At 43.9% G+C, this 20,773-nt stretch overlaps 1 long non-coding RNA gene across 2 annotated transcripts; it reads right to left on the bottom strand.

The window, feature by feature from the left end:
* Positions 1–9,073: 9,073 nt before the first annotated feature.
* On the bottom strand, positions 9,074–18,984 carry LOC139435329 (uncharacterized). 2 transcript variants are annotated; one of them, XR_011644609.1, is made up of 3 exons: positions 18,800–18,984; positions 18,336–18,523; positions 9,074–9,525 (listed from the first exon to the last, which is right to left on the bottom strand). It is a non-coding gene; the product is annotated as an uncharacterized lncRNA (long non-coding RNA). The 2 variants fall into 2 exon arrangements; XR_011644608.1 differs by lacking the exon at positions 9,074–9,525 and adding an exon at positions 18,173–18,218.
* Between the last annotated feature and the right edge of the window lie 1,789 nt (positions 18,985–20,773).

Below are 20,773 nucleotides of genomic sequence, written 5' to 3'. Positions count from 1 at the left end.
ACTAGAAGGCCAGAGAGAAGAAGTGAGTATTTTAGTGTTGATTTAAAAACCCCTAGGGTCTGGGCCGACCTCACATGGAGGGGCAGAGTGTTCCAGAGCCTAGCAGCTAGTCAGCCGACCTTAAAGCTCTGGCTGGAGTGTAGCGATGGAGGAGTTCTGCTATATAAGCTGGAGCCAGCCCATTTAGTGCTTTAAAAACAACTAAAAGGAGTTTAAAATCAATTCGGAACCTAATTGGAAGCCAGTGCAATGAGGCCAGAATTGGGGTGATGTGGTGACGCTTTTTGTGGCCAGTTCACACGCATTCGGCTCATTTAACGTGTCCGTTCACACGAGACCACTGGAAAATGCTGTAGTAGGCTTACATATGCCGGGCTTGTAAGTGGCGCTGTACTTCTGCACGAGACCGCTCGAAAGCGCTGGAGACGCTGTAGTACACATAGATATATATAAACATATTTTGTTTATATATATCTATGGTAGTACATATGCCGGGCCTGTAAGTGGCGTAGTAACTTCCGCCACAAAATACACCAAAAGCAGCAAAGAAGACCCCCGACCATGGTTGCCCTTCTGTTTATGCCCCCTGGTGGATTTAGCAACATGTAATTCATGTAATTCTCCATGTCCACTTGTTGCTGATGGTTGTGGTAGAGGAGCTGTAGATGTTGCACAAACATCTGATCTGTAGCATGGTCGAGCTGTAGATTTTGCACTAACATCTGTAGCATGGTCAGTAGCACTAGCAGTACTGACAGTAGCTACTGACCATGCTACAGCAGTGAGCAGCAGAGGTGGGGAGAGGTGGGGCTATGGCTCATCGTTATCAGGAAATGATCGTATAGGGCGTACACACTGAGCCGTTTGCCCCCCCAGAGCGTTCCGGTTGCAGATCTATCCACCTTGGGACCCGTTATCGTTTGCGGGGTCCGTTTCCGCGTTTCCGTTACGGCTTCGTGTGAACGAATGGGCTAAAAACGAAAGAGAAAAGTTGCGGATACAACCGTTTGCGTTATCGTGTAAACAGCACCTAAGATACTTAGTTTGCGCGTTTGGTTTATGAGTTATCGATCCTCAAAATCTATATCTGTCAACATCAGTACAATTCTACCAAACTCAGATGACTTGATCTTCCCTGGGTGGGAGGCTGGGAGCGTTTGTTTTATGTTCACTTCAGATACAGAAACTGTTTCGCTTCAAGTGATATGCCTAGCAGGCCATTGTCACTTACTTTATTTAGATTTACCTCCTTTCCATAATATTTTTTAAAGGCATGCATTGCATCTTAACATCTCTTCCTTTGTGTTTGGCAAAGAGAAAAATGTTTACCTGGACAGTTGTTGTTTAATGACAATTAGTTACTTCAGTTTAGTGTTCAACATAAAAGGTTTACTTTTTGTGTGCTCATTTAAACAACGCCTGTCCTTACTAGTGTTGGTTACTCTTGTGGTGGAAATTCCTCACTTAATCAACACGGTTTCCTGTGAACTTTAGGATTTACTTTAGAGTCCTCTTCCTCACATATAGAGCCCTTAATGGGCAAGGACCTACAACTCCCTTGTCAGCTACAAGCCGTCAAAAGCACTGTGATCCTCTGCCGCTGGTTTGTTAGAGATCCCCAGAAACGGCAGCGAAAAGAAGTTTGGTGATGCAGCCTTTGTCAATTATTGCCTAAAGCTATGGAACAAAATACCTATAGACATCAGGGAAGCATACTCGGTGGAAGTCTTTAAAAAAAAAGCTCCAAAAATATTTGTACAAATTATCCTTTGAGGAAGCTACCTCTTGCTCTTTGCTGCACTTTCTCAATGCACTCTGATCATTTTAAACTGTCACCTAATTTTGTATTATTATTATTATTATTATTCGTTGCCATTACTTATACAAAACATGTCTGTGAAGTTTTTTTTTCAAAATACCAAACAGATCACCCATTGTAGCCATTCCTCTTACTGCTCAAACCCCTCTTTTGCAGCCCTGTTAGAGAAACGCGGATCTTGGGTCCTTAGCTTGAAAAAAAGAAAGAAGAGGAGGCAGAGCTAATGCCTGATCAGAATTCTACCGGAGATAAAGTTAAATTCGGTTGTGATAAAACGCCATCCTGTTTAAACCACGTCAAGGATTATTTCTGAAATAGTATGGAGCTCAAATGCTTTTTCTCGTGCAGGTTTATCACAAGGTGAGTTCTTTTTTTATTTCCTGCTTTTTAAACACATGTGCTCTTCAGTACAGGTTAGCTCTGAGTGTTAACGAGGATTGCTAATGTAAACAAAGACGAGATTACGTCCAAAACACGTCAGGCATTGTTTCTGATAGCAACTTTCTGTGGGTCCGCCGACGTCACCACGGATGGACGCTGTCACTACTCGATCTGCATCCCTGCCCTATCTGCAGTGTGCATGTGCGAGATGGTCCGCCATATTGGACAACTCCGTACGGCAACCCAAATAGGTCACTTGACACAGTGGCGTTTGACAAAGCACAAAAAAAACAAAAACGAGAGAGATGAGTTATTATTACAACGTGACTTCACTATTATTTAACCATCCATCTTCTCCCGCTTATCCGTGGTCGGGTCGCGGGGGTAGCAGTTCCAGCAGAGAGCCCCAAACTTTCTTTTCCCTGGCGACATCAACCAGCTCTGACTGGGGGATCCCAAGGCGCTCCCAGGCCAGCGAAGAGATATAATCCCTCCACCTGGTCCTAGGTCTACCCCTTGGTCTCTTCCCAGCTGGACGTGCCTGGAACACCTCCCTAGGGAGGCGCCCAGGTGGCATCCTAACTAGGTGCCCGAACCACCTCAACTGGCTTCTTTCGACGCGAAGGAGGAGCGGCTCAACTCCGAGTCCCTCCCTGATGACCGAACTTCTCACCTTATCTCTAAGGGAGACACCAGCCACCCGGCGGAGGAAACCCATCTCGGCCCAACTCCTTCACTTGGGGTAAGGACTCATTCCCTACTTCCCTACTTGGAGTGGACAGTCCATCGGTTTCCTGCTGAGAACCATGGCCTCAGATTTGGAGGTGCTGATCCTCATCCCAGCCGCTTCACACTCGGTTGCGAACCGATCCAGTGAGTGCTGAAGGTCGCAGACCGATGAAGCCATCAGAACCACATCATCTGCAAAAAGCAGTGGTGCAATCCTTAGTCCACCGAACTGCAGACCCCCCCCCCCACGACTACGCCTCGAAATCCGATCCATGTATATTACAAACAGGATTGGTGACAAAGCGCAGCCCTGGCGGAGGCCAACCCTCACCGGAAATGGGTCCGACTTACTGCCGAGGACCCGGACACAGCTCTCGCTTTGGGAGTACAGAGATTGGATGGCCCTGAGTAGAGACCCCCTCACCCCATACTCCCGCAGCACCTCCCACAGTAACTCCCTGGGAACCCGGTCATACGCCTTCTCCAAGTCTACAAAACACATGTAGACCGGATAAGCGTACTCCCAGGCCCCCTCCAGGATCCTTGCGAGAGTAAAAAGCTGATCCGTCGTTCCACGACCAGGACGGAATCCGCATTGTTCCTCCTCAATCTGAGGTTCGACAATCGGCCTGACCCTCCTTTCGAGTACCTTGGAGTAAACTTTCCCGGGGAGGCTGAGTAGTGTGATGCCTCTGTAATTGGCACACACCCTCTGATCCCCCTTTTTGAAAAGGGGGACCACCACCCCGGTCTGCCACTCCTTCGGTACCGTTTCCGACTTCCACGCAACGTTGATGAGACGTGTCAACCATGACAGTCCCTCAACACCCAGAGCCTTCAGCATTTCCGGGCGGATCTCATCCACCCCCGGGGCTTTGCCACTGTGGAGTTGTTTGACGACCTCAGTGACCTCCCCCCGGGAGATTGGCGTTGATCCCCCGTCATACTCCAGCTCTGCCTCTAACATAGAGGGCGGAGTTGTCGGGTTCAGGAGTTCCTCAAAGTGTTCCTTCCAACGTCCCAACACTCCATCAGTTGAGGTCAACAACGTCCCATCCTTACTGTACACAGCTTGGATGGTTCCCTGCTTCCCCCTCCTGAGGTGTCGGACAGTTTTCCAGAACAACTTTGGTGCCGCCCGAAAGTCCTTCTCCATGTCTTCTCCGAACTTCTCCCACACCCGCTGCTTTGCCTCGGCCACGGATGAGGCTGCTGCCCTTCGGGCCTGTCGGTACCTTGCAACTGCTTCGGGAGTCCCCCGGGATAACAAATCCCTGAAGGCCTCCTTCTTCAGTCGGACGGCTTCCCTGACCACCGGTGTCCACCAGGAGGTTCGAGGGTTACCGCCCCTTGAGGCACCTAAGACCTTGAGACCACAGCTCCCCACCGCGGCTTCGGCAATAGAGGCTTTGAACACCGACCACTCTGGTTCAATGTCCCCAACCTCCACAGGAATGCCCGAAAAGCTCCGCCGGAGGTGTGAGTTGAAGGCCTCCTGAACTTGGGCCTCCTCCAGACGTTCCCAGTTCACCCGAACTACACGTTTGGGCTTACCAGGTCTATCCAGAGGCTTCCCCCGCCACTCGACCCAACTCACCACCAGATGGTGATCAGTTGACAACTCCGCCCCTCTCTTTACCCGAGTGTCCAAAACATACGGCCTCAGGTCCGATGATACGATAACGAAATCGATCATGGACCTTCTGCCTAGGGTGCTCTGGTACCACGTACACTTATGAGCATCCTTATGTTCGAACATGGTGTTTGTTATGGCCAATCCATGACTAGCACAGAAGTCCAGTAACAAACCACCACTCCGGTTCAGATCAGGGGGGCCGTTCCTCCCAATCACGCCCCTCCAAGTGTCTCCATCATTGCCCACATGTGCGTTGAAGTCTCCCAGCAAGACTAAGGAGTCCCCTTCAGGAGCCCCATACAGGACTCTTTCCAGGGTCTCCAAGAAGGCCGAATACTCTGAACTGCTGTTGGGTGCATAAGCACACACAACAGTCAGAGTTTTTCCCCCCCATAACCCGCAGGCGTAGGGAGGCGACCCTCTCGTCCACTGGGGTAAACTCCAACAACGAAGCACCTAACCGGGGACTTGTGAGTATCCCCACACCCGCCCGGCGCCTCACACCTTGAGCAACTCCGGAGAAGAATAGAGTCCAACCCCTATCCAGAAGTAAGGTTCCAGAGCCGACGCTGTGTGTAGAGGTGAGCCCAACCAGATCCAACTGGTACCGCTCCACCTCCCGCACAAGCTCCGGCTCCTTCCCCCCCAGAGAGGTGACGTTCCACGTCCCCAAAGCCAGCTTCTGCCGCCCGGGTCTGGTCCGTCGAGACCCTCCGCTTTCACTGCCACCCGTCTGGCAGCGCACCCGACCCCATCGATGTTTCCCGTAGGTGGTGGGCCCGCGGGACAGAGAAGCGGAGGTGTTGCCCACGTTGCCTTTTCGGGCTGGGCCCGGCCGGGCTCCGTGGCAAGCCCGGCCACCAGACGCTCGCCGACGAGTCCTCCTTCTGGGCCTGGCTCCAGAAGGGGACCCCGGGCTTCCTCCGGGCCGGGTATCCTCACTTCTTGTTTTTCCTTTCATGAGGTCTTTTGAACCAATCTTAGTCTGGCCCCTTGCCTGAGACCAATTTGCCATGGGAGACCCTACCAGGAACACAAGGTTCCAGACAACACAGCCCCCAGGTTCATCAGGGCACACTATTATTTAACAAATCTTTTTATTGGGTTATTTTACTTGGGGTTAAGTACATTGTCAGAGTAAGTGAGAAATGGATTTAACTTCTGTTAGACAGCTATGATACTGAATAAATATTTACTGTGAATGTATGCAAAAATTGTATGGCATATAACAGAAGTTAAATCAATTTCTCATTTATTCTGACAATGTAATTGTCAGGATTCTCATGTTTTGTCACGTTTGTAGTTTTGTATGTCTGGTTATGGGTATTTTCCTCCTGGTATATTGTCTGGTCTCTTTTCCCTGTGTTTTCATGTCTGTCGTTAGTTTCCCTGGTGTGTCTAATTTCCTGATTGTTTTCACCTGTCACTCCTTGTGTGTCTCCTGTGCTCATCAGTGTCAGCCACGCCCCTGATTGTTCCCACCTGTGTCTAGTTACCCTGTGTTTAAATTCCCCTGTCTCCCAGTGTTCAGTGTCAGTTCGTCTTGTGATTTGGCTTGTCCTTGGTGAGTGTTCTGTTCTGTCTGTGTATATATAGCCTTGGAATAAAGGAATTATTTGTACTTTAATCTGCATTTGGGTCCTACCTGCTTCACACACCGTAACAGTAATGTTTTTTGAGTTTTCTTTTTGTGCTTTGCCAAACCCACTGTGTCAAGTGTCCTATTTGGGTTGCCGTACGGAGTTGTCCAATATGGCAGACCATCTCGCACATGCGCACTGCAGATAGGGCAGGGATGCAGATTGGGTAGTGAGTAGTGACAGACACGTCAGTTTGGATGGAAATCTGTATCTGCTTGTTGTACACCCATTTTTAAAAGATTTGGGTACGGAGGAAAAGAGAGAGGGTTTTATTTTCTGACGCTGCGTGAGTTCCCCAACGCACCGGGGACACATATTTATGTATAAAAGACATCACAAAGTGCATTTTGCATGATAGGTCCCCTTTAAAAATAAAAGAGGACTTACTTTTGGTCTACCCATGGTAGTAGCACATGGCTTGCTGATGTCCTTTCCACTGTGTTATGTGACAAACAGTTTTTTCACTTCCTCTGCCAAGCTAAAAAGGTTTCGGTAACAGGGTTGCGCGTATGTTGTGGGACACACTTTCATTGTAAAATTACTGTTATTTAACATATGTTTATGATTTAACAAATTGATTTGACCATTACAACAGAAATATATCAATAGAATAATAAAAAAAAAGTAAATAAAAACCCTATTTTTAAATGTTATATTTGACATGCAAGTTGGTCACCAAGAGATAAATGCCATTTTGGGGATGTTCGAGAGCTGTTTGATATTTTAAATAATATTTTGAAACTATTTTTTCTACAACTTTATCTACATCTTGTCTCAAGACAAGTATATTTAACACAACAAGTGCATGTTTTAGCTTTTTGGGCATGGCTTATTTTATTTTTTATATGGGGGACATGAAATGTCCTCCAATTCTGGAATGACCGAATAAAACTGCATGATCAATATTCTACGCAATAACAACACATAGCTGGACAAACAAAAATTACATGTATTGTCCAACCCAGTGGCGTAACAAGGTTGTGATTGGCCCGGTGCAAATATTGTTTTGGGCCCCCTCTATCGCCCCAAACATAAGCGCATGCTGATGCGCTCACACACACACAGACATACACAACCACTCAGAAGCGCCACATGTATAGGCTATCAACAACAGCCTGCCCTGGCCTCAGACCACCACAGCCTGACAACGGCACAGCGAACTAAGAAGAACATTACACCTGTTTCCTTGATGTTTGTCTCTGGGGAATGGGCTGGTAGGCCTACATGGACCGGTTGCTATAATATAGCTTTTGATCTTGGCGTCGGGGGTCTCAATAGCGCCATAGAATCCCCTATTGGTTGGGGCCCTTCGGGGAACTGTTGGACCACCGCCGGGCACAGCGAAATCCAGCCTCTCCTCCTGGCTGGCTGGAAGAAGCTTGCACAGCCACGGCCACGGATACAGCTTCACTTGTGGAGCTACATGGCAATGATGGTGGTGAGGCAGGTGAGCTATCGTTAGTCTCCGGCTCCGGCTGCCGCTGCACGTCAACATTGCTAACGTTAGCGCTCGATTTCGAGGACGATGTATGACAAAAAAACTGTCTAATTTTGTCAGTTTAGCTGTTGCATCTCCTTGTTCTCTCTTGTCCTTTCTCTTTTGAGCACTGCTCTTGTGCTTTGGTTTGTTGTACATTATAAATGCAAGCTATTACATTTTTTATAATGCTACCGAACTTGCTGCTGCTAGCTACAGTACAGTACAGGTTGATTTAAATGGTTCACATGACATGAAAGGGAGCAAGGTCATTGGACAGACACATTTAAAATGTATTTAGGTTGCTTGGTTACTTCGAAGACTGCGTGAACCAATCTGTGAGGAATTGCAGTATCTCCTTCTCCTTTTTTCTGTTTGTCTGTCTTTCTGGCTGGGCGTGGTTGACCTACTTTCCGTTTCCCGCCAACTCACCTCCGCTCCTGTTTCTCATCATCACTGATTACCACTACTCACCTGCTGCTGCTTAAAACTACGGTTCAATCATCAGACTTCGCCAGTTCTTCATATACTCACAGTGGTAAACTCCAGTTCCGGCTGACTAGAATTGCTAGTCTTTTTGTATACTCTTCCAGTTGGATTTTTTCATATACTAATCCTGTTCTGTTTTGTGCCTGTTCCAGAAACTCCATATTCCATTCCGTCCTGCCTGCCACGTCCAGCCCAACCTCCGTCTCAGCCCTGCTCCATGTTCTTCCCACTCTGTTGAGAGTTTACTTTGGCTCCTGCCTGTTTTTTAAGGACTTAAATAAATCCAGTCTTTTTGACACTTCACCCAAGTCTCCGTCCCAAGTGTTCTTGCATAGCGGGTTCAAGTTTTGAGTGTCTTTACGAGGAGCTTAACACAATCAATGCCATTGGGGCCCAAACTATTTTTTTTTTGTATTTGTTTTTCATGGGCCCCTGGCCGGCTCTGGGCCCCGCATGGGAGCCTGCCTGCAACCACTCTCAGGACAGTTCCGGTGCAGACCTCCACTCTCAGGACACCTCCACTGTCAGTACAGGAAGTGACGATTCTGACGCGTTTTTTTCCCACCCACCGAAGGACTCGTTTGGAAGTTTTCAAATCACAATGGAGACTCATCACGGAGGTGATGAGTCCGACCACCGTGCACTTTGGGTCGGCCTTGGTCAAGCCCTTTTGACCCCCCAAGCCTGGTTCTCGTAAAAGTTTTTCGCTCAAATGACACCATGGAGGAATGTTACGGGAGTTGACAGGGGACTCTGCCCTCCTCACGAGTGCCTATTTTCGGACACTTTTTTTCACTTTTCCCCGGTTTTATTATTATTTTTGGCTATTTCACCCGGTTTCTACCGGGGACATTGCCCGGTCTCGGGTCTCGGGTGTACTAAGTAAATACATTTGTTCCTGCTCAAGATTAGATTACACTTTATTGTTATTACACATATTACAGGTACTGAGAGAACGAAATGCAGTTTAGCTTCTAACCAGGTGCAACAAGCAGTGAAGTGGAAAGTAATGTACACAATCTACAGAATAACATATTGAATTAAAACTGCGGTCACAGACGTGCACGCAGTTGTGGGCGGGCCTTCGCGTCCGAGCGCCTGTAGGGGAGGGTCGCTGGTCGTCCCGGCGTCAAGCAGATGCGCGTGTGTCCTCCGAAATGAGCCGTTCGTAATTTCTCAAAAGTTCGTGTCCCGGACTGCATCTTCCCCATAATACTCGGGCATGCATGTGAGTGGTGGAGGAGGGGGTGGTGGAGATGCAGGGCCTTCAGCAGGGCCTTCAGCAAACTCCAACAATTCTGCAGCAAGCTGCTCCCTGACAGTCTTCTGGGTGTGTGGCTTTGTCCTGCTCCATCTAACAAATGTGGAAAAACAAAGAGATTAGATTAATTCACTGGCTTATACTTATAGGATAATATTGGACTATAAATGAAATATTACACCAAATAAATAAGTAAACACATGTATATTCATTCACTGGCCATTCATTTAGAAAATGTAACTCCAAAAAGACAAGTAACACTATTTAGCATTTTGGCTAATCATTCCTGTTGGCTAAGTTAACACTGTGATGCAGTTCCACCAAACACAAAAGTACTATATAAAAAGGATAATATTGGACTATAAATAAATAATATTAAACCAAATAAGTAAACACATGTATATATTCATTCACTGGCCATTCATTTAGAAAATGTAACTCCAAAAAGAAAAGTAAAACTATTTAGCATTTTGCCTAATCATTCCTGTAGCTTCTTGGCTAAGCTAGCACTGTGACGCAGTTCCACCAAACACATAAGTAATATATAAAAAGGATAATATTGGACTATGAATAAAATTACACCAAATAAATAAGTAAACACATGTATATATTCATTCACTGGCCATTCATTTAGAAAATGTAACTCCAAAAAGAAAAACTATTTAGCATTTTGCCTAATCATTCCTGTAGCTTCTTGGCTAAGCTAGCACTGTGACGCAGTTCCACCCGTGGTGGAAGTTCAACATCCGAGTCACTACTGCCCGGATCCAGGTCTGGCTGGAGGAGATCTTCATCATCCGACGAAGAGTCATTTGGTATGATCAAAGCCCCGCTATCGTCAGCTAGCATCTCTAGCACCTGCTCGCCTCGGTGGTGAAGCTCTCCCTTCTGGCTGCGTAATGCGTAATGGAGCGGGCGTAGTTTATACTACGCAGGATCATATCTTTGGAACCCATTGGTCGATTTGGGTGATTGACACCTTTTCTGAACCGTTGGAGCCAATAGAATCGAGTGACAGTAAGTCCCGCTAAACACTTACGTCAAGTAGAGAGAGGTTTGCGTAAACAGCACGTTAGACAGCATTAGCTCGGGACTGCAAAACTTTATACCTACTCTGCTGCCATGAATGTAATGATAGATTATCAGGAACAATTCTAAAGTGACTAAGAGACATTGGATTAACCTTAAGCAGCGTTTGTATTCCCTTGAACAAGAGCTTTGATCACAAAACAGGAACGGTAAGACATACTTATTGTTATGGTTTTGAAAACTGTTGTTTTTTTTCTTCTCTGTTCTGGCTGATAGCTCAGTGAGTTTGTGTCCTACAGTGATGATACTTATAACACATATAATCCGTGGAGTATCAGCTTTCAGATGATATGTAGTTTGTGCAGAAAACATTAAGTTTTAAAGGTCGTTTTTGCTAGTTAGCACCGGAAGTAGCATCTGCCCGTTTTAGCTAAGGGCTAATGCTAACGCTTCTTGTGAGACTTTTGTTTTGTTTCGGTAAAAATAGTTCTTATCGTCAGTTAGCTGAGATTCTTCTCTTTAATCTGGTATAACACATTAATAGGTTTTTAAATATTAAGATGCTCTGAGACACAGTGTCGTGGAAAAAAAAAACAGGGTCCCCGCCGGCTTAACAGGTTAACCGTGGCGTGCGGTGCAGTGGGTTGTGCAGACGTTCTGCCCTTGACTGTTTGTTTACTCAATAAACGCATCTCCTCTTGATATTAGGCCATGTATGTTCCATACCAGTGGAGTTTGCTTTTTGTTGTGTTTATTGATCAAAAAGCAAACCTTCAATACAGCTGTTATGTGGTCAAGGTAAGTAAAGTAATAATTGAAGCTGTGTATTGGTTAATATTAGCGTATGACTTAAAATGAAAACACAACAGCATTTCACAAAACGCTACAGCATTTCACAAAACGCCGTAGCATTTCAGAAAACACCACAGCATTTCACATTGGACGGAAAGGGTATTCCGTAGGGAGAACACTTCTTGTTTATGATTGGACAGAGTCAGCCAGACAGCACTGCTGTGATTGGTTGTTTTTGCTGCCAGTGAAGAAATGACGCTTCGTGATTGGTCAACGTCCGACAGCGCAATATGTCCCAACCGGTCCCTCCCAACACATCAGCCGTTAGCACACACTCAGAGCTCACAGCTCCTCATATCTGTTCAGAAACTGGACAAAAGTTAAATATGTACAAACCACAGATGGCGAATACAGTCGCTGCTTTATTTATGTCTGTATGACGTTGTTGTGAGTGTAGACGGAGCAGCTACAGGTTAGTTTAGCCTGATGGATCCGATTCCATTCTGAAAACACGCATTTTAAAAGCTTTTCGCCTGCCGTCTTGTCTGCAGACTTGTCAAAGCATTAATTCATGGTTTTTACTAACCGTTATCAGTATTAGTTACTTTGGCATCACTTTGAAACGTGTATTACAATTAAATCACTGTCAAATATGTTAATTTTGTTGTAGTTGGTATCTCCTATAGGATTTACATGGAGATACTTCCCGCCCCCTCTCCAGCGCGTCTTGTTTGAATGACAGGAGCAAACACCGCTGACAGCCGCGGTGAAACTCAAGCGATTAGAGCGATGCGAATATTGGGCAAGGCAAGTTTATTTATAGAGCACTTTTCAACTCAAGGCAATTCAAAGTGCTTTACAAAAAAAAAAATGAAATGCATTAAGCATTAAAAAAGAAAAGCTAATCAAATAAACATTAAGGAAAAATACATGGATAAAAGTTACAGTGCAGTCTAAAATATAAATAGTTCAATTAAACATTACAAGAAAAAGTACATGGATAAAAGTTACAGTGCAGTTTAAGATATGAATAGTTCAATTAAAAGCAGCGACAAAAAGAAAAGTCTTCAGCCTGGATTTAAAAGTAGTCAGAGTTGCAGCGGACCTGCAGGTTTCTGGGAGTTTGTTCCAGATATTTGGAGCATAATAACTGAATGCTGCTTCTCCATGTTTAGTTCTGACTCTGGGGACAGAAAGCTGACCAGTCCCTGAAGACCTGAGAGATCTGGATGGTTCATAGTTTAGCAGGAGGTCAGTAATGTATTTTGGGCCTAAACCATTCAGTGCTTTATAAACCAGCAGCAGTATTTTGAAATCTATTCTTTGACACACAGGAAGCCAGTGTAAAGACTTCAGAACAGGAGTGATGTGATCCACTTTCTTAGTGTTAGTGAGGACTCGAGCAGCGGCGTTCTGAATCAGCTGCAGCTTTCTAATGGATATTTTAGTGAGACCTGTGAAGACACCATTGCAGTAGTGGAGTCTACTGAAGATAAAGGCATGGACACGTTTTTCCAAATCCTGCTGTGACATTAGTCTTTTAATCCTAGATATGTTCTTTAGGTGATAGTAGGCTGATTTAGTAACTGGGTAGTCTACCATAGTATTTACATGGAGATAAGCCCCTTAAAAAACATGAATTAATAAAACATTAATTCTGTGTTTACTCCTGTGATTCAAAAAAGACGCTGGAGAGGGGGCGGGCCGGATCTCCATGTAAATCCTATCGGAATCGGATCGATCAGGCTAAACTAACCTGTAGCTGCTCCGTCCACACTCACAACAACATCATACAGACATAAATAAAGCAGCGACTGTATTCACCATGACATAGACAGTCTGTGTTTTGCATATCTTTAACTTTTGTCCAGTTTCTGAACAGATATGAGGAGCTGTGAGCTCTGAGTGTGTGCTAACAGCTAACGGCTGATGTCTTGGTCCAATCACGAAGTCATTTCTTGATTGGCAGCAAAAACAACCAATCACAGCAGTGCTTCTCTGGCTGGCTCTGTCCACAAACAATATCACAAACAATAAGTGTTCTCCCTAAGGAATACCCTTTCCGTCCAATGTGAAATGCTGCAGTGTTTTGTGAAATGCTGCGGTGTTTTGTGAAATGCTGTGGCGTTTTGTGAAATGCTGTGGTGTTTTGTGAAATGCTGCGGCGCTTTGTGAAATGCTGTTGTGTTTTCTGAAATGCTGTGGCGATTTGTGAAATGCTGTGGCGTTTTGTGAAATGCTGTTGTGTTTTGTGAAATGCTGTTGTATTTTGTGAAATTATGTTGTGTTTTGTGAAATGCTGTGGTTTCTTGCACTTCAGGGTCACCGTACAATAGAGATGTTTTTATTTTAAAGTAAATTCAGATGGAACATAGTAAAAACATGTAAATTCTAATGTCCGCCTAAGAAAAACCCATTACTTATAGTGAAAACCACCCTTGAATGATGAGTTTAGTAGACTAAAAGCTTTAGGAATCCAAACTATAACATATAATAAGTACCCTGTATCAAGATTGATGCAAAACAAGTGAAATTTGACCTTTTTAAGAGAGGTTTAGAAAAATAAAGTCCACCTCACCTCTGGGTAATTTGGGAACCATCAGTTCCATTTGAACGTTTTCACTGTAAAAATCATTTTATTACTTTGTATTATCACTATAGGTATTCATTCCATCCAAATACAACTGTTGTGAAAAAATAAATAAATAAAAATAAAACATACTCTGTTATCGTCTTAGGCCCCACGGACCCGTAATCGCGTAATTTTCAGGAAACAACGTCTAAGGAAGCTTAATATTTAATAAACTATGAATATTTTATATCCATAGAACGGGAAAAAAACTAATTTAACTGATCTCTTTCATTTATTTTTTCACAAAAAACACACAATGCTAACAGTGAGCCTCTGAATTAGCCCCGAGCGAAAAATGCTAACCTATTACTGCACCGAAAATCACTCCTAGCTCCCTTATTACTTATCCTAGCTCCACATCAAACACATTGTTTATGACCGCAAGGAGACACAGAATCTAACGGTGCCCACCTCAACACTAAAAGATACAAACTAGCGAGGTTACCAACAAAAACGTACATCAAAACAAGTGGCGCTAGGTATTAGCATTAGCACTGCACACACCCACCGCGTGTTCCAATGAAAAGCATACATATATATAAATAAAGTATAGGTCAACACATTTCAGTATAACACACCAATTGCGATATTACTCACGTTTGACCGTGGAGCAGGGTTTCTATGTACCGAGAAGTGGGTAGTTTAATGAGTCTGTTGACGACAAAACCTCCGCGCACACAGACAGGCAAGCTACCTGAATTAAGTCTCTCCCTAAACTGGAAATACCGGAAATGTGACATCCGGTTTGTCATTCACAATAAAGTTTTTCAAAATAAAGGTACATTTAATATTGACGTATCAAATTGATTCAAATGTCTTACACAACACATGTATCGAGACAATAAATGAACTGTTTATATAGTCGATCAACACTGTGTATGTTACTCATTACAGGATAATCACATGGCACTAAATCAGACCGGCTGTTCTCCTCTGTTTACATCCTGCTGGTTTAAATTATGTGTTCTATAGGCTCTGTGCACAAGATTGAGTTGAGTAGTGAGCCATTTGTTTTTTTTTCGTGGTGAGATGTCTGCTGAGAGGTCCTTGTATACCTCGCTGACTTTGAGGACATCTGGGTCTGGCAGCTCCCCCCGCACGGCCTTGTAACGTGTACTCCTTTGAACACAGCTATACAATTACTTAGGACAATATATATTACCTTACACCGTCAGCAACTGTAAACTGCTTTGGCATAGTGGAAATGAACACCATGTCACTCACTCTGCCTGGTTTCACACACTATTAATTACACAAAAGAATTGTCAATTTAATTGAAAAGGTCGTTGATGCAATATACTAAATCAGCTCTTGGCACAAAGGAAATACTCATTAAATCATGGATTGGCTGTGAACACATACTGTTCTATTGTATTGCATAGAAAGATGTGTTACTGTTGTGCTTGTAGTGGAAATACTGTTTGTAGTCGTAGATAGAAAACAAAGATGGAAAACATTTCACCATACATTGTTTAGGAGTTTTATATGTATTGGGTGTTTATGGTTAATGTGGGAAATTAATAAGCAGAGCTGTTGCTGGTAAATTTGTGTGCCATCATAATAGTAATGTGTATACAGCGTTTCGTGAATATCTGGAAAACTATATGCGAGTAGTTTGGAGTCATTTGAGACATGTAAATCGTCAAAAATGGTACATTCTCTGTTAGCTTACGTTCGCCCCGATTGAGCTAGCAACTATTTTATTCGCAATTTAACATCATATTGGATATGGGCTTAACTTGTCCTGGACTGGAATTTTCCCGATCTTTTCCCGAGGAGGTGTTTGCGAAAAAGCGCTTAAAATGCATGAATAACACAGATTTTTCAAAATGGCCGACTTTCTGGGGGGCGGGGCTAATGGAAGCTATTTTGAAATATGTCCGCAATTCCATCAGTAATGTCTGTGGCAAGATTGGGGTAGTTTGGAGAAACTATATGTGACTATCGCACAATAGGGGGCGCTACTGAGCTGGTGTACAAAAATGTACTTTTTTTTTGTACAGTCTGGAAAAAGACGTGGGTTGTGACGTGTGTTCCAAGTTTTGCGTCCGAAAATCATTTTAGCGATTTTGTGGCATTTAAATCGTCAAAATTGGTACATGTTCCGCTAGCTTACGAGCTCCCCGTTTGAGCAGTCGACTATTCATTCGCAATTTAGCATCACATTGGATATGGGCTGATCTTGTCCTGGTTTTACATTTTTCCGATCATTTTCCTAGGACAAGTATGCGAAAATGCGCTTAAAATGGACATATTTCAAAATGGCCGACTTCATGGGGGGCGGAGATAATGGAAGCCATTTTGAAATATGTCCGCATTTCCATGAGGAATCTCTGTGCCAAGTTTCGGGTAGTTCGAAGAAACTATATTTGACTACCGCACAATAGGGGGCGCTACTGAGACATATTTGCTAAAACGTCCGATTTTTTTCTACAGTCTGGAAAAGGTTGTGGGCTGTGACATGCGTTCCGAATTTAAAGGCCGTAACTCATTTTCTCCCCTACTTATGGCTCGGTACATTTTTTAACCCTTCGATTTCGAGAAATGAATAGGACACGCCCACATTTTTCATTGGTTGCGACCCTTTAAATCTCAGTTTATACTCACCCTGCCAGTATGTCTATGACAATATATATTTTTCTAGTCCATCGGTTCTTGAGATATAAATTAGTTGTGTTTTTGGCGCCCCCTATTGTTCGAAATGAACATTATTTGTTGTGCCTATTCCCCAAGACACACTGAACCTATCCACCGAAATCTGTGATATTTGGATACATTTTGGATGAATTGTGAGCATTTATGTGTAGGCCACACCCTTTTGCTAATACGTTTTGATTGATGTCGGCCACATTTTTCCACACCTCGTGCTCATTTTGTACGGTAATGTGTCTGCCCCTCCATTGATGCTGTGCACTAAGTTTGGTTTGGAAAATCAAGAAATTGGAATTTTAAGTTAATATTTCAATGTTTTTCACATTATGCTAATTTAAAAAAAATCAAAGTAGGCGGAGCTTCGGGATATGAGAGGATAATATGTAGAGCTGCTCCACCCGGATAAGTGTGCAAAATTTCAGGTCCGTCAGACTTACGCTGCGACTTTGTAAATTTTTCGAAACACTGAATTTACACAGGTGGCGCTAGAGAGCAAGTTGAAAATGTTTCTCCCATCGAATCCAGAATGTTAACATTTTCACCGGTCCTGGCGGCGTTGCCAAATGTCGCTACATGAATAGTGTCGTAACCCCCTCAAAAACAGGTCGAAAGTGCAGAACCGGTAACAGAAGAATAATAATACTGACGATTTCAATAGGTCTTTGCACTACGTGCTCAGGCCCTAATGATGAATAAACGAGAGGGGTCTGCCTGCAGACCTCCACTCTCAGGACAGTTCCGGTGCAGACCTCCACTCTCAGGACACCTCCACTGTCAGTACAGGAAGTGCACGCTAAGAATTCCAAAATAAAATCACCACTATCAGTACAGTGCCACTTTCCAAATAGGAAATGCACGCACATACAAAATAAAATCGGATCGTGACACTTAATATAATACATATGTATATAGGTATATCTATATATATATAGATATATACGGACATCTTGTATTGTAGTTACTATCAGTACAGCCTCAGCGCCACTTTCAGAACAGGAAATGCACGCAAATACAAAATAAAATCGTACTGACACTTATTATATACATAAAGTATATAGATATATATAAAAATAGGGACACCTTGTATTGTTTACTCTCAGTACAGCACCACTTTCCGAACAGGAAATGCACGCTAATACAACATAAAATAACACTGACACTTATTATCTATATATATATATCTATATATATATATAGATATATACTGTGGTCTCTGCCCTCTTTTCTCTAGCCATGGCATTCTTCCTCTCTCGCTCGAGACTCTCCACTCTTGCTAAAGCTTCATTGAGTCTGGCCTTAAGAGCAGTAGGAGAAGCAGGCGAGACATCGCTATGATCCTAGAAAGAGGGATGAACATGGTTTGAGTGATGTTTCACTTTACACACATCATTTGACAGAACTAGAGTATGGCCCACATTCTTTCTTATAGTCATCACCTGTCAAAGCCACTGCCAGCATCGTGTGTGTGTGTGTGTGTGTGTGTGTGTGTGTGTGTGTGTGTGTGTGTGTGTGTGTGTGTGTGTGTGTGTGTGTGTGTGTGTGTGTGTGTGTGTGTGTGTGTGTGTGTGTGTGTGTGTGTGTGTGTGTGTGTGTGTGTGTGTGTGTGTGTGTGTGTGTGTGTGTGTGTGTGTGTGCTCTCTTCAGCTTTTCTGGAAGGAGACGTAGTCCTGCCCTTTTCTGGCTAAAATGAAAAAGCAGAATACCACACACACACACACACACACACACACACACCCTGTTATTGATAATAGAATATTTACATTTATGAATGCTAATAACCTTATGATGATACACCTACTCTTTGGAGGTGAACCGGGAAGCTGAAGATGGAGGGAATAACACCATCTCTGAGTCGGACAATCTGTCCTGTCAAACTCGTCCTGCTTAAAATGCTCACTGCAAATCACGGATGACTCGCTTGCAGTGAACCCTTCCCTCCTCAAAGCAACTTCCCACTTCTTTCTCATATCTTTGTCTTTGGGAAACCTTCAAAATAAAAACGGGAGATTTGAGAGTCAACACAAACACATTTTAAGAAGGAGGTCAAGTTTATTTTCTTCCTTCTTCTTCCTAGATAGATTAGATTAGATTTTACTTTATTCATCCCACAACGGGGAAATTCACTTGTTACAGCAGCGATTTATAAAGTCTCAGTTGGCCATGAACATAATGTTTGCTGGCTACGATTTCGCTGGCGGACATCAATACAGTACAATAATATTATATTTACAAAATACAACCAATTATAATGTTGAATCTTACTTGTGAAAAGTAATCCCCCGACCCCTGTTCGCAATCGTCCGCCGATTTGCACAGCAATATGCTGCACAGCAATATGCTGCACAGTGCTCTGGCATCTTGAAACCTCTGCTGTCTATGGGTAGAATGTCTGTAGGATGACCGGTCCAAGATGGCGGCCGTATTTCTTGCGCCCCAGCAGCCAATGCGGTGTCTACTCTTTATATGTCTATGGTGGAGGTGTCCTGAGAGTGGAGGTCTGCACCGGAACTGTCCTGAGAGTGGAGGTCTGCAGGCAGGCTCCCATGGAATAAACAGTAGGGTATGAATACACTAGATATCAGCCTGTGAGCAGTATGAACAGTGTGTATGAATATGCTAAGATATATAAAGTATGAAAACGGTAAGCAGTATAGTATAAAATATATAGATATTAATTTCATGATGATAAACATTGTGGAACAATGATGAAAAATGGGAATGGATGTGGCGACGTAAAACTGACACAAAACAACAACAAACTTTTGCCAGCCAATTGGAGAGTTTCATCAGCAGCACGTGGTAAAAACCACCAATGAGCGCTCAGCTCGAGATACCAGCGAGCCGTTTCCCATCAAGCATTTAGCTTCCGCAGCTCGTGGAGAGCAACTGCGCCAACTCGCCTCGCCTCGCTCTCAAGGCTGCGGGCGTCTTTGTCCGCGAGATTTCAAAGTGTGTTCGGGCGGCAGACACCCTATCCGTTTTTAAGAGTGCGCTTAAGACCTTCCTTTTTGATAAAGCTTATAGTTAGGGCTGATTAGATTCAGCCCCTAGTTTTGCTGATATAGGCTTAGTTTGTCGGGGGACATCTTACTTCTTCCTTCTCTCTGTCTATACCCGTGTACACTCATGTTCCGATTAACCCAGCTTCCCCAAATGTCTTTCTTTTTGGTGTCTATATACGCTGGGATCCGGAGTCATGGATGATCCTGCGGTCCTGTGTCCTGGATCGCGAGCGCTGGATCTTGAGTCGTGGCTGTGGTCCTGGATCATCGGTCCTGGATGGATATCCTCGTGGATTCATCTTCCTATTATACACACATGCATTTCCAAACATTTGGACTACCTATGTTGCAAATGTATTATCTTTTCAATTTACGCACGGCATCTATTGCACGTCTGTCCGTCCTGGGAGAGGGATCCCTCCTCTGTTGCTCTCCCTGAGGTTTCTCCCATTTTTCCCTTTAAACTGGGTTTTCTTTGGAAGTTTTTCCTTGTACGATGTGAGGGTCTAAGGACAGAGGGTGTCGTATTGTCATACTGATATTCTGTACACACTGTGAAGACCACTGAGACAAATGTAACATTTGTGATATTGGGCTATATAAATAAACATTGATTGATTGATTGATTGAAAGTCTCATGTGGGCGAGCCTCCAGAGCAAGTCGGACAAAATGACTAACCATCATGCAACGCACTAGCAAGACGTTGATCGCAACTGCGCAGGTCTGCGGAGGTCTTGCTTGTCTCAAACAAGCCTACTGTGAAGACGGGAGAGCTTGTTGGTCCCTCTCTACATTCACAGAGGGCCGGCTATAGTAACTCAACGAGAGAGTAATGTCAAATGACAGTACAATTGACCAATAATATCTTCCCTCTAAATGGGCGGGCTTTATTTTCGCGGACTTTATGACAAGTTCCGCCCGCTGTGAGGTCTATGCAAGTGGTGCAGTGAGCCTAAAACCCGGAAGTAACCTGCGCTCGGATTCCCTCGACAGAAAGCAATGGGTTTTTTCCATAGGATTTTGGAAGATAGCTTGAAATAAGGTCTGTGGAAAACGAACCTGTTAGATAAATGCACGTTTTGTTCAGCCGGATAATATCCACATGTCTACCCTACTTTTATTAATTTTGAATCATAAATCTAATCGATAGATTTATGATCGATAGATTTATGATTAGCATAAGTTCGTTCATGATGGCATGATAGTGATGACATCGTTTGCAAAAAAATATTA

The sequence above is a fragment of the Pseudochaenichthys georgianus genome, chromosome 16 (genome assembly GCF_902827115.2).
Source record: "Pseudochaenichthys georgianus chromosome 16, fPseGeo1.2, whole genome shotgun sequence".
Lineage (NCBI taxonomy): Eukaryota > Metazoa > Chordata > Actinopteri > Perciformes > Channichthyidae > Pseudochaenichthys > Pseudochaenichthys georgianus.
The sequence above is the reverse complement of the archived record's forward strand: the minus strand, read 5'-3'. Positions and strand labels throughout refer to the sequence as shown.